This window comes from Zonotrichia leucophrys, chromosome 1A, assembly GCF_028769735.1.
Source record: "Zonotrichia leucophrys gambelii isolate GWCS_2022_RI chromosome 1A, RI_Zleu_2.0, whole genome shotgun sequence".
Classification (NCBI taxonomy): Eukaryota; Metazoa; Chordata; class Aves; order Passeriformes; family Passerellidae; genus Zonotrichia; species Zonotrichia leucophrys.
In genome coordinates, this window is record NC_088170.1 from 23,439,687 (window position 1) to 23,450,577 (window position 10,891).

Sequence of the window (10,891 nt, forward strand, 5' to 3'; positions counted from 1 at the left end):
CAGTATTTGGATGGCATTCAAACCTCATTTTGGATGCTGAAGACAGAAATGTAAATTCAGAAACTTAGAGAAATTAGCAGATGTATTTGAAGACACGCTCCTAGCGCACATTATATGAGATGGCAGCATCAGTGGAACATCATGTTCCTGCTTAAGGGCACGTGTCTCCCCTGGACCCAGCTTGGGCTTTTGCTTCTGCCCCTTGATCTGTCTGAATTGGGAGGACTATATGGCCCTCTGCTAGGCAGAATGGCCACGAGTGGCTGTAGAGCCTTCCTGCGCGGGCAGGCGAGTTTCCGTGCAGGGAGAAGGGGGAAGGGTGACCCCACACGGCTGGAAACAGGATCGAGGGAAGCGGGGCGGGAGGCGCCTCGTTCCACAGTCCGGATGGAACGTCCGGCCTCACAAGACAGGTTTTGAAGGAGGAAGTGTCACACACAAACGGAATGGTGAGAAAACACCCTTTTCATATACAGCTACCAGCTTCTCAGACTGAAGCCCTCAAAAAGGTTCTTAAGCACTCAATATATTTATGAGCCTTTAAGTGGCCTTGAAGTCTGGGAGACTGGCTCTGCTCCGAGCCTCAGTAGTTTGCTTCCAGGCTCTGCAGCCTCCTGTGGACTGGCAGTTCTCTATTCCCCTTGTCCCCCGTATAAAGGGAGGATCTTTGGAATGTAAATTGGATGTTGATCCTATTTTTCAGTGTGCTTTATTTAGCTGAACCAGTCTGTGCTACATCATCTATTTGTGCTTCTTGGATAGCTTATAGTAATTCACTGGGTGTTACACAAAGCACAAATCACTGGGAGATTACTTATAAAGGCTGGTTAATTTTCTGATCAGTTTACTTGTCTCTAAGCAAGCCAGGACTTAAATGCATTCAAGTTAAGTATTCTCAGCATTTTCATTGAGTGTAAAAGTACAATAAGCAAATCCCCTCATCTTCGGAGCTTCCTTTTAAAAATTAATGTAAATCAGGGTATGCAAAGATGTCTGAGGAAATTATTTTATGACATGATGTCCTAATTGTCTAATGAGATTTAAATTCGGGTTGGTAGGAATAACTGAGATGAAGAAAAACTTACTTTGCTGCAAAAGGGGTTTGGCAGGATTGGATTGTAGTAGAAGCCAGAGACACTGAGATCTAAAGAGGGTTGTTTGCATTGGAAACTGGAACTAGAATCTAGTAAAAATGGAGAGCTGATATGCATATATAAAACATAGATAAAACCGTACAGTTTTCTTAGTTTTAGCCCAGTCATCGTTTTAGTGTTGAATAAAATAATTTTATGGCTGCATGAACCGACAGGACTCAGTCTGTGTGCAAAGGTTGCCAGTGGTGTGTACTAGTACTGCTCCTCAGCCACTTCAGGCTTCTGTTTTTCCAGAGCCGATTGTCCTTTTCCTGTCTGTCAGCAAAGAGGAATGTGTGCCCATGCCGTGGTCTCCCTTGGATACAATCCTTGGGGTATCAGTTTAACATGCCAGAGTGAGAACTGAGATATGGGTAGTGATCCTGTCACTGAGACTGCAGGAAAAACAGAAACTCTCCAACATCTCTGCACTGTTAGAGAATCAAGGCAGTACTTTATTCTGGCCAAGATGTCATTTCGGCCAGGATGTGCAATAGAAATTATTTCATCCCACATACTTGGGTTGTGCAGTGAAAATCATTCCATCAGAAATGGTTTTTCACCACACATTTCACATATTTATACAGACTAATCCCAAAGAAATTCACGTTCATTGGTCTTAAATTACACAAGTCTTAGTATTCTGTTTCCTGTTACTTATTTATCCCTTTGCCTTCGATGCTAATTTGGTCCTCATTCTTCGGTTCTGCTAGCGATCTTTTCCCTGACCAGGTGTCTCCTATCTCCCGCACCGGGGCGGGTCATGTTCGTTAATGTTCGCTTCTCTCCCGTGCATTTTCTGGCCACTCCCAGTCTGTAGATGTTGAGTTCATTCAGACCCACCCGGCGAACGACGTCTTTTGAAGAGAAACTTCAACTCCCCTCCCCCTGGGCAAAGGCGAACTGACTGAAGTTACTTTAAAAATGTTGAAGTTGTATCATTTCCAACAGTCCCTCCAACATAAATTGCGTTGCTAAGGCAGTAACTTTTGTCACAATGTCCCAACAACAGCAGAAGGGGGTGACGTCTTGTATTTTTACATCAGCTTTCACAGAAAGAACAATTTCAGATTGAAGTACAGAGAAAATGAATTATAAAACACAACGGCCTGCAAATTACCATCAGAAATGCCTTCTTTGGTGTTATCAACACATCTCAACTTGCAAACGTTTCGGCTCCTTTGCAGCACAGGAAAAGCTGGCTTTGGGGAGCTAAAGTAATTCTCAGTGATACAACATTCACTCTTTGCTTCTCCTGAGTAACACCTGAGGGAAACTTCTGGGAATATGGTCACAGTACTAACGGGTTTATCAACCCAGGTGACTGATACAGGAGATAACATTCAAGATATGGTTAGATGATAAGGAAAAGACCACTGAGGCTCCCTGCCTTCAGAAGGAGTTATTTCCCATTTCCATCTCCATTTCTCTGCTTCCAGCTGTGTGTCCCTGCTGCTTTCTTTATGATGTCTTATGTGTTCTTGATAAAGCAAGCTGACACTAGCAGCAAATACAAGTAAATATCCTGCTGCTGAACCAGATAAATCTGTGGTCAAAGGAGCCAAAGCCAGTTCAAAGAAATACTTGGCTAGGAATGCACAGCTCCTGGCAAGGCCATTGTTTCAACAGGGCATTAGATGAGCTTGGGGCATTCTTTCGGTGAGGTATTTGATGGGCCCAGCTGCATCACCAAACACTACAAGGAGGCTGAGGCAATCCAACACCACACTTCTTCCATCAGTTCTCCCCATCAGTTTGCAGCCTTAAGTGAGGAGACAAGGAGGAGAACGGAACACCTCTGGCAGTAGTGTGCCCTGAAGTCAGCCAAGCTTAATGTAATCTTCCTTCTCCTAGTAATGCTGATAAAATAGCTGAAGCAGATCCCACCTTTTCCCTGCCTACCTGCCTGCTGCCATTCCAGTGATGTCCTGGGCCAGCTGCTGTGCAGTCTGTTGGAATACAGACTATCCTTTTTGGCAGGTAATTGCCAATCCTGATCTTTAACTCATTCAATGCAGAGGATATCACAATATCTAATTTCCTTTTTCTTATTGGATGGTGTATATGTAGAGCTGCAGGTAGTAGTTTTTTTTCTGTAGATAAGTTCCCTGAGGCAGTCCCAAGCAGCAGTGTAGCTGTTTGGGACTGCCTCAGGGAACTTATCTACAGAAAAAAAAATTGCATTATTTCTCAGGTGTGCTAGGTCACTTTATCCACTTTATACCATAGGTGCACAAATAACAAGGGGCAGCAAGAGGATGGAAGAAATGGATGGGAACAGATGTCTCTGAAGTATCATGCCACCAATTCCTTTACAGAGGAATGCATGCTCTCTTCATCATCTTGCCATTAAACACAACCATTTCAGTGTGGCTGTGCAGCTGAGTAAGCCCCACAACTGCTCTATTTCTTGAGCAGGGCAGATTATGTGGCTGATTAAGGATCAGAGAGATGGTAAGGCAGGCCCAAGTCAAAGACTCCCTGCAGCTGTACATATACACCATCCAATAAGAAAGAGGAAATTAGATATTGTGATATCCTCTGCATTGAATGAGTCAAAGATCAGGATTGGCAATTACCTGCCAAAAAGGATAGTCTGTATTCCAACAGAATCTCTTCAAAAGATGTGGGGGAAAGCAAGTGTTTTTGAAATATTTTGAAAATTGAGAAAAAATATTTTGAAAAGTTGAGAGTCTTTTTGAAACTGTATTTTGGCATGAAAACCCGATCTGCGCTCTCAGATGTGTCACTGCAGTGCATTTCAGGGTGTGTTTGTGTGAGGCTTGTTTTACTTATGTGAGCAAAATGTAGCCTGTCCTCTGACAGCAAAGGCATGAGGCAGTAATACCTTTCAGTCCCACAACAGTGGATTTGGGATTTTCCCTTGTGAGTAGCACTACATGGTATGTTTCTCTCTAGGTGTCCTACCCTTTGGCCTTGGCTCAGAGGTGAACAACATGTGGTTAAGATAAATAAGGTAGGTCAGAAGTCAAAGCCCAGTGCCTGCATATCTCTGCCAGGACACAAACAAATGCAGAAGAAATTTCCAAATTATTTTTAAAGTACAAAGGTGATTTAAACTAAGATGTTAGGATGGATATTGCAAAACCAGCTGAATGAAGGCATTCCAAAAAGTCCTTGCACTTGCTTTTTGCGGAGACAAGAGATAACCAAGGTATGCTTCAATGGAGCCAAACAAAGCACAGAATAGTATTTTGCATGGCTTCATCACGTGCAGTCGGAGCTTAGTTTGTGTCCTGCTTTTCAGTGGCATCAATGGGTTTGTGCAACTTCTATGCAACAATTCCAAGAGCCTTTTTTGGGTGCTGTAGATGGAAATATAACTTTTCTGCACCAGGTGGCGCAGCCACCAGCGAAACTGCCCTAACAAAGCTGCCGAGGCCAGCGGGGCGGGGGCTCTGAGTTCCAAGGCTCCGAACTGCGGTGGTGGCTGTCAGACCGGCTAATGGGAATCAGGGCAGGTAGCAGGAAAAAGACTTTAGTGGCACACACAGCCTGCAAAAATTCATGTACTATTTGGCTCAATACTTCCTTTCTTCGAATATTGCCTTCCTGATAAAGACTCTAGATGTTATCCTGGTCTATACTGCCCCCTGATACTTAAATTACAATTGGAAAGGCAGCTGGGGTGGGGGCTTTCCCTTAACTTTGCTATTTCATATTTATTTTTAAAAAATTCTGGTAAAAAACCCAAGTCATGGATTTGGACAAGAACAACCTGCTACTTATTAAAATGTCTTTAGTGCAGATGGCCCCATCACAGTCCTTCTCAGGCTAATGTATGCCACAGACTGGAAAGTGCCACCAGCTGGCTTTCAGGTGGAAGTTATGAAAAATTAAAATTCTACACTGAAAAAAGAAAAATAGAGTGTGAAATATATGGGTATGGATATACTTTAAAAAAGGAGCAAAACCTCTTGCTATATGCTTCTTTATTGATCCAATTCTACAAACATTTTCAGATATAACTACCAAAAATCAGGACACATAAGAGTAATTGCAGAATAGTTTGTGAGCTCTTTCTATGAAACTACTTTTTATATCTCTAGAGTGTGTATGTGTATATTATATATATAAAATATACTGTGGAAATATTAACAAAATCTGAGAAGCAGAAATGGCATGGAGGAGAAAAGGATACAGGAATACACAAGTACTGGGAAGAAAACCCTGCTGGAAGTAAAGCAGAGAAAATCAGAGGTGAACATGAAAAAAAAGCTCGAGAGTGCTGGTCATCCCAACCAGTGTCTGGCACCTGAACTGCAAGATGCCAAAGTTCCCCTTCCTTAGTGTTTCTTACTGCAGATGTGAGAATGTAAAGCATGTGTTAGAGCTTTTTCTTTGACCCAGGGGGAAAATAGGACATTTTCCCTTGATTTCTGTGACTGTCATGTTCCAGGGCCTTGGAATCCAGCTCAGAACAAGCAGGTAAACCATTATTACTGTTGCAGTGGAACTGTGTTGCATCTCTGTGGATCACAAAACTCCTCCCGGGGACGCCCAGTTCTACACCAGTTCTGAGTGCTGTGCTGATGTTACTATTTATTCTCTTGCTCTAGAGAGACAACTGTTTCTGTTTCGGTGTCACGATTTGCTCCTTGCTTACATGCTGTTGTTTCACGTTTGTGTTTAAACAGGTACTAACTCACGGGCAGGCAACTGGGCACTGTAAACCACTTCTCTCACTTGGCAACAAGTTATTGCATGCCAGCTCCTGGGTGCTGAGGTGACTTGTGATCAGAATCCACCTGAACCAAGAGAGGGCATATGGGCAAAAAAAAAAAGACTGGGTAAACAATGTGGTTTCTCAGAAGGATGACTCAGCAAGAATGAGGGGGATATTTAATCTCAAGGAAACTCTTCACAGCAAATCTACTTTCAAAGCAGGCTTCAGAATATACATCCAAGGTTGATAACTTAGCCCTGTTTGTGATGGCAATGAACTAGTGGAGGGAAACTACTCAAATCAGCATTGAGGGTTTCAGGCCAGGCTATGATACTAATGCCTCTAGTAAATGTTCCAAACTACTTCTCTAGCTACTTGCACTGTTTTTTACCTGCATGTGCTACAACTGTATGCTAAAAATGCTACTGAAGAAGTTGTGCTCTCAAACATAGAGAGCCAGCAGAAAGGTGACTTTGTAATTCATCAGTAAATCAACTGTATTAGGAAAGGAAAAGGACTGAGGTTTTGTCAGGAATGGATGGTTCATCCTGTGTCAAGTAAAATCATACACCTGTCAGTAAGACTGCATCAACCAAATATTGAATTGTCAAGCAGAACAGAAGGTTGCAAGGAAGGTTGTTATAGATGCTGTAACCCAAAGTAAAGCATATATTATTTGTATAACAGGCAGCTAGAAAGCAAGAATGGAGCATGCAGAGGAGATGTGGGCAGCTGGGTCAGCAAGACTGGGACAATTCTGGGAGATAAATGATCAGATACATAGAATGGGTATCAGTTAGAAGCTGGTTGTGTAAGAAAATCCCTTCTGGGTTTTGTTGTTAGAAACAAACAGTTCAACTAACGGCCAGACATTTGATTTTTTGTCTTTTCTTCCTCTAACCTGCAGCCTGACCTGAATAGTACTTCAGGCCTGACCTCATCATCAGCTGTAGTTCTCTCCAGGAATAGCATTCCAAACAGACTGGATTTAGATTGCATGCTGTGTTTGCTCTCAGCTTCTCCGGTAACTAGATTGTCCCTGAATACATTTCAGTTTCGGAGTGAAAGAAACCTCAGTGTTTCACATGAGTCCTATTGGCCTGTGCACACCTCACACACCCTTCTGTGCCACTCCCTTGAACAGAAATGTTTCTTTGTGCTGGACTGAACAGCACATTTGAATGACAAATGAGCACTGAATTAAAAGAAAAATTCTAAACTGAATTGGCATCATCCTAGTTTGATTACATAAGGCAGATGAGCATGATTATACTGTGGGTTTTCTGATCTAATTACATACAATCAAGTATTTGTAGGAAAGGAGAGATCACTGGATTGTTTAATTTTCACAGTTTAGTAAAGCAGGATTGGGTCACAACCTAGTCACATACTTCACCCCTGCTTAAGAAGAAAAGCCTGTTTCTTCACTCAGTGATGTACTTAACAAAAACTGTTTGACTGTAAGAGGAGTCTTTTCCTGAGATTTCTCTCTTTTAGTTCTTTAGAATTGTTCCATGAGCTTCTTTCAAAAGTGAGGACTAAAGAGAAAACTTGAGTGGGAAAAAACACCCAACCCCTTCATATTGAGCAGAAGTTCAAAATAATTGGTTTGTATTTTTGCCAGTTGGCCTCCCTTCAGACACTATTGTTTTGTTTAATTGTGCTTGTGGCTGACTGTGCTGCTACTAAATAGGAATCAGATTTGGGCAGACAGATTACCAAGGTCTCCCAGATGGACGAAGGAATAAATACACCAATTAAACAAAAGTAGAAGAGCTGCTGTTTTCTGATGTGGGATTATTCCACGTCCAGGTGGTTTTCAAGCAGCTGGAGTTAACGTGCTGGAGAGCAGACACACCTGAACTGAGGGTGTGTGGGAGGGAGGTAAGAGCTCATGAACAGCTGCCAGAAAAAAAATAATTTTTGTGACCCTCTTTTCCAGTACACCTAAAGTAATTTTACATTTTTCAAAATAAACATCTGAAGTTATGGAAATGTAGGAAACTGATGATCATGTACCCAAAGCACCCACATGGCACATGGTGTGATTCTCAGAGGTGTCCTATGCAGGGCCAGGAGCTGGACTTTGATGATCCTTTTGAAATCAGAATATCCTGTGATTCTGTGATAAGACACCACAGCCCAGGGTGTGCACCCAGGTGAAGGTGTAGAATGCCTGCCATGCCACCCAGCTTGCAGAGTAACTGGGGTTGTTGGGAAGGCCAGTGCGGCCCAGGGAAACTCAAACATGGCTCCTGCACACCAGGAAAACACAAGCTGGACAGCAAGGAGAGTTTAGTGTTCCTTGTTAAACCACTGCAACAGCACTGCATCTGGTTTTTGGGTTCCCACTGCTGCTGAGCCATGCTCTTGATTCCTGCCTGTCTGTCCAAACCTGCTCCCAGGAAGGCTGCATCTGCTTTTCACTTAGTAGAACCTGAGTGTCTTTTCTAGTGTGAATTTCTGGTGGAGGTGCTGACAGACCTCTCCACTGGGATAGGTGTTAGATTGTGAAATATAATTTCCCTGAATCAAATATGCTATTACTGGCATGAGGATCTCTTATCACTGTGCTTTTTCTTATTCAACATCCATTTCAAGAAAGAAACAAAGTTCTTTCTCTTGTATTTGTACAGAATTGTACTGACCCAATGTCTGGCACGAGGGGTCACAGCTGCAGCAGGCAGCCCTGGCAGAAAGCTACATCAAGCAACACATGCTCCAGCTGCATTTCAGCATTTTTCTTCCTTTGTCCTTTCACCTTGAGGTGCCTGGCAATCTGCAGCACACAATGGATCCCAGCTTTATGTCACAGTAATAGAGATGCAGCCTAAGGCTTCAGAAAGGATACATCAGCACAGTGCAAAGCCCTGGAGGGTTGCTCTGAATTTATTTCTTTTTTGTCTGGGAGCAGTTCATAGACAGTATGAGATTATTCTATCTGATTAGGAGCAAATGGCTTGGAGATGAGTCCTGACAAACCCTGGCCACCAATCGGCATCTGGCAAGGACCATACTGTGTATGTGCTGGATGCTGAACAGGCAGCTACCAGGAAAGGGTAAGTAGGACATGTTGGGGAGAAAAAAATTACAGTGAGGAACAAAAATCAGAAATTGAAGTGTTTTAATAGTCTGTCCATTCACTTGAGTTGGACACTCCTGCAGCACTGAGGCCTGCCTTTCCTCTGGCACATGTGCCTATAAGTAGACCAGATCCATCTCAGGAAATAATTTAGCTTGTAAGCATTAAACAGTAAAATGTCTACAGTTAGAATCTGAGTTTATATTAAAAAGGGTTTCATACAGTGTTAGCTAACCACAGTGTAAAGTGAGTATCTCCAGTTAAGGCAGCTGGGCCTTAACTACTCCAGAAAATTTCTGTAGCACTATAAGTAAAGTACACAGGTGTAGTGATATCTCCTTTTCTTTTTACAACCCTCAAATAGTGGAGAAGTCAGCTCTTGTAACTATAGAAGCTTATTACTCACCCTTCAAGTAAAACTTTTAAATTATACTTGTCCTGAATAATCAAGCACAAGAAAATAATTATGTATGTTGATCACATAGCAGCACTAACTGTATTAGTGACAAACAAGTGTTGCAGCTCTGCATATCAGTAAATATCCCCCTCTTTCCCTATGCTAGCACAGACAGCATATTTTACCTACTTGCAATCTCCCTTAACTCAAGATTAGTCTGTTGGAGAAAAGAGATAAGATTGTCCTTGAAGGCTGATTAAAAATCTAGACAGCAACTGCTGGGGTTTTTTTTATCCTTAGCAGTTAATGAATCAGTAAGGGAAGTTGTTATTTAAATAATCTCAGATTCAAAGCCATTGGTCAGAAGATGCTTACTGGTAGAGAAGTGGAAAAAGAAAGTCAGTTATGAGTTTGGCAAGTCTTGGACTACAGAAAATTTATTGCTAATTTTAAAAAGCTCTTTTAATTGCCACACAGCCATAGCAAAATGATACTGTGCTTAAGATGAGGATCAATAATGTGATAGCTTGGGGAGAACTACATAAACAGTTTTGTTTGGTTCGGTTTCTGTTCAGTAAAATACATTTTGCATTGGAATTATAGTTTTTGTGAAGTCTGCATGAGGACAAGATTGAGCATCAGTAGTTGAGGTATTTAGTAGCCATTCACTTCCTTCCTCTTGCATTTTTGTGTAGATGGAGTTTTCTCCTAAGAATGAAATTAGCTAAGGATGTCAGGAACTGGGGTGCTGGGTGGAAAAGAGCAGATATCAGACTTTGCCTGCTGCAGGACATTCTTGACTCCACTAGAAACAGATTTCTGTTTGCCCTCAAATCCTAGCACTAAAGGAGATGAGCAGGCTTTGCAAAATTCTGGCAGCTTCTCAGCTGTCCCTCACTACACCTTGAGCTTTATGCTCCAGAGAGATAACAAGGTCATCTTGAAAATCCATCGTCACACAAATATCTGGATTTAAACTGTTGCTGGAATTTTTACAAGGTGCCATGGTTGCCGAGAAGCTCAGACAAGTCCAGGCAATTATCCACTGCTTGTTTGGACAAGTTAGTTGTCATGGAAAAGTAGCATTACACTCCCTCTGCTCTAGTCTATCTTTAAACACTGTCTGCACCACTCATGTTCTCTGAAAAAAACTTTTCATTATTCAAAAATAATTTCAAAACGTCATGGGCAAAGAAAAAACCTGAGAATTAGAAAAGGCAGACTAAAAACTAACCAGTTCGAGTTGAAGTGTAACAACTAATAAGTACATGTGAAAGTAACATACTTCCAAACGCCCTGCATTTGAAAGATTCAGAAAATTGTAGAATGGGAGATGACAAGAGCATAGGACAACGTCTAACTATCTCTGGATGCAGAGTTTTCTCTTAGTTTCGTTTCTTAACTACCTCTGGAAATGAAACCAACTTAGAAGGCATGGGCGGCCGCTGAAGCGGAGCTGGTGCCCAGAGGCGCTGCTGGGCCTGAGGCGGCCGGCCCGGGCTGTGTCGCTGCCGGTGCGCGGCGGGAGGGGGGCGCCTTTCCCTCCGCGGCCAGCGGGCGCAGGGGGCGCTGCGGGCACCAACATGGCGGCG

General features: G+C 42.6%; 1 long non-coding RNA gene across 1 annotated transcript; it reads left to right on the forward strand.

Annotated features, from left to right (window-relative positions):
* Nucleotides 1–320: 320 nt before the first annotated feature.
* Nucleotides 321–5,585, forward strand: LOC135456970 (uncharacterized). The gene is made up of 3 exons (XR_010442640.1): nucleotides 321–449; nucleotides 4,053–4,110; nucleotides 5,554–5,585. It is a non-coding gene; the product is annotated as an uncharacterized LOC135456970 (long non-coding RNA).
* Nucleotides 5,586–10,891: the final 5,306 nt, after the last annotated feature.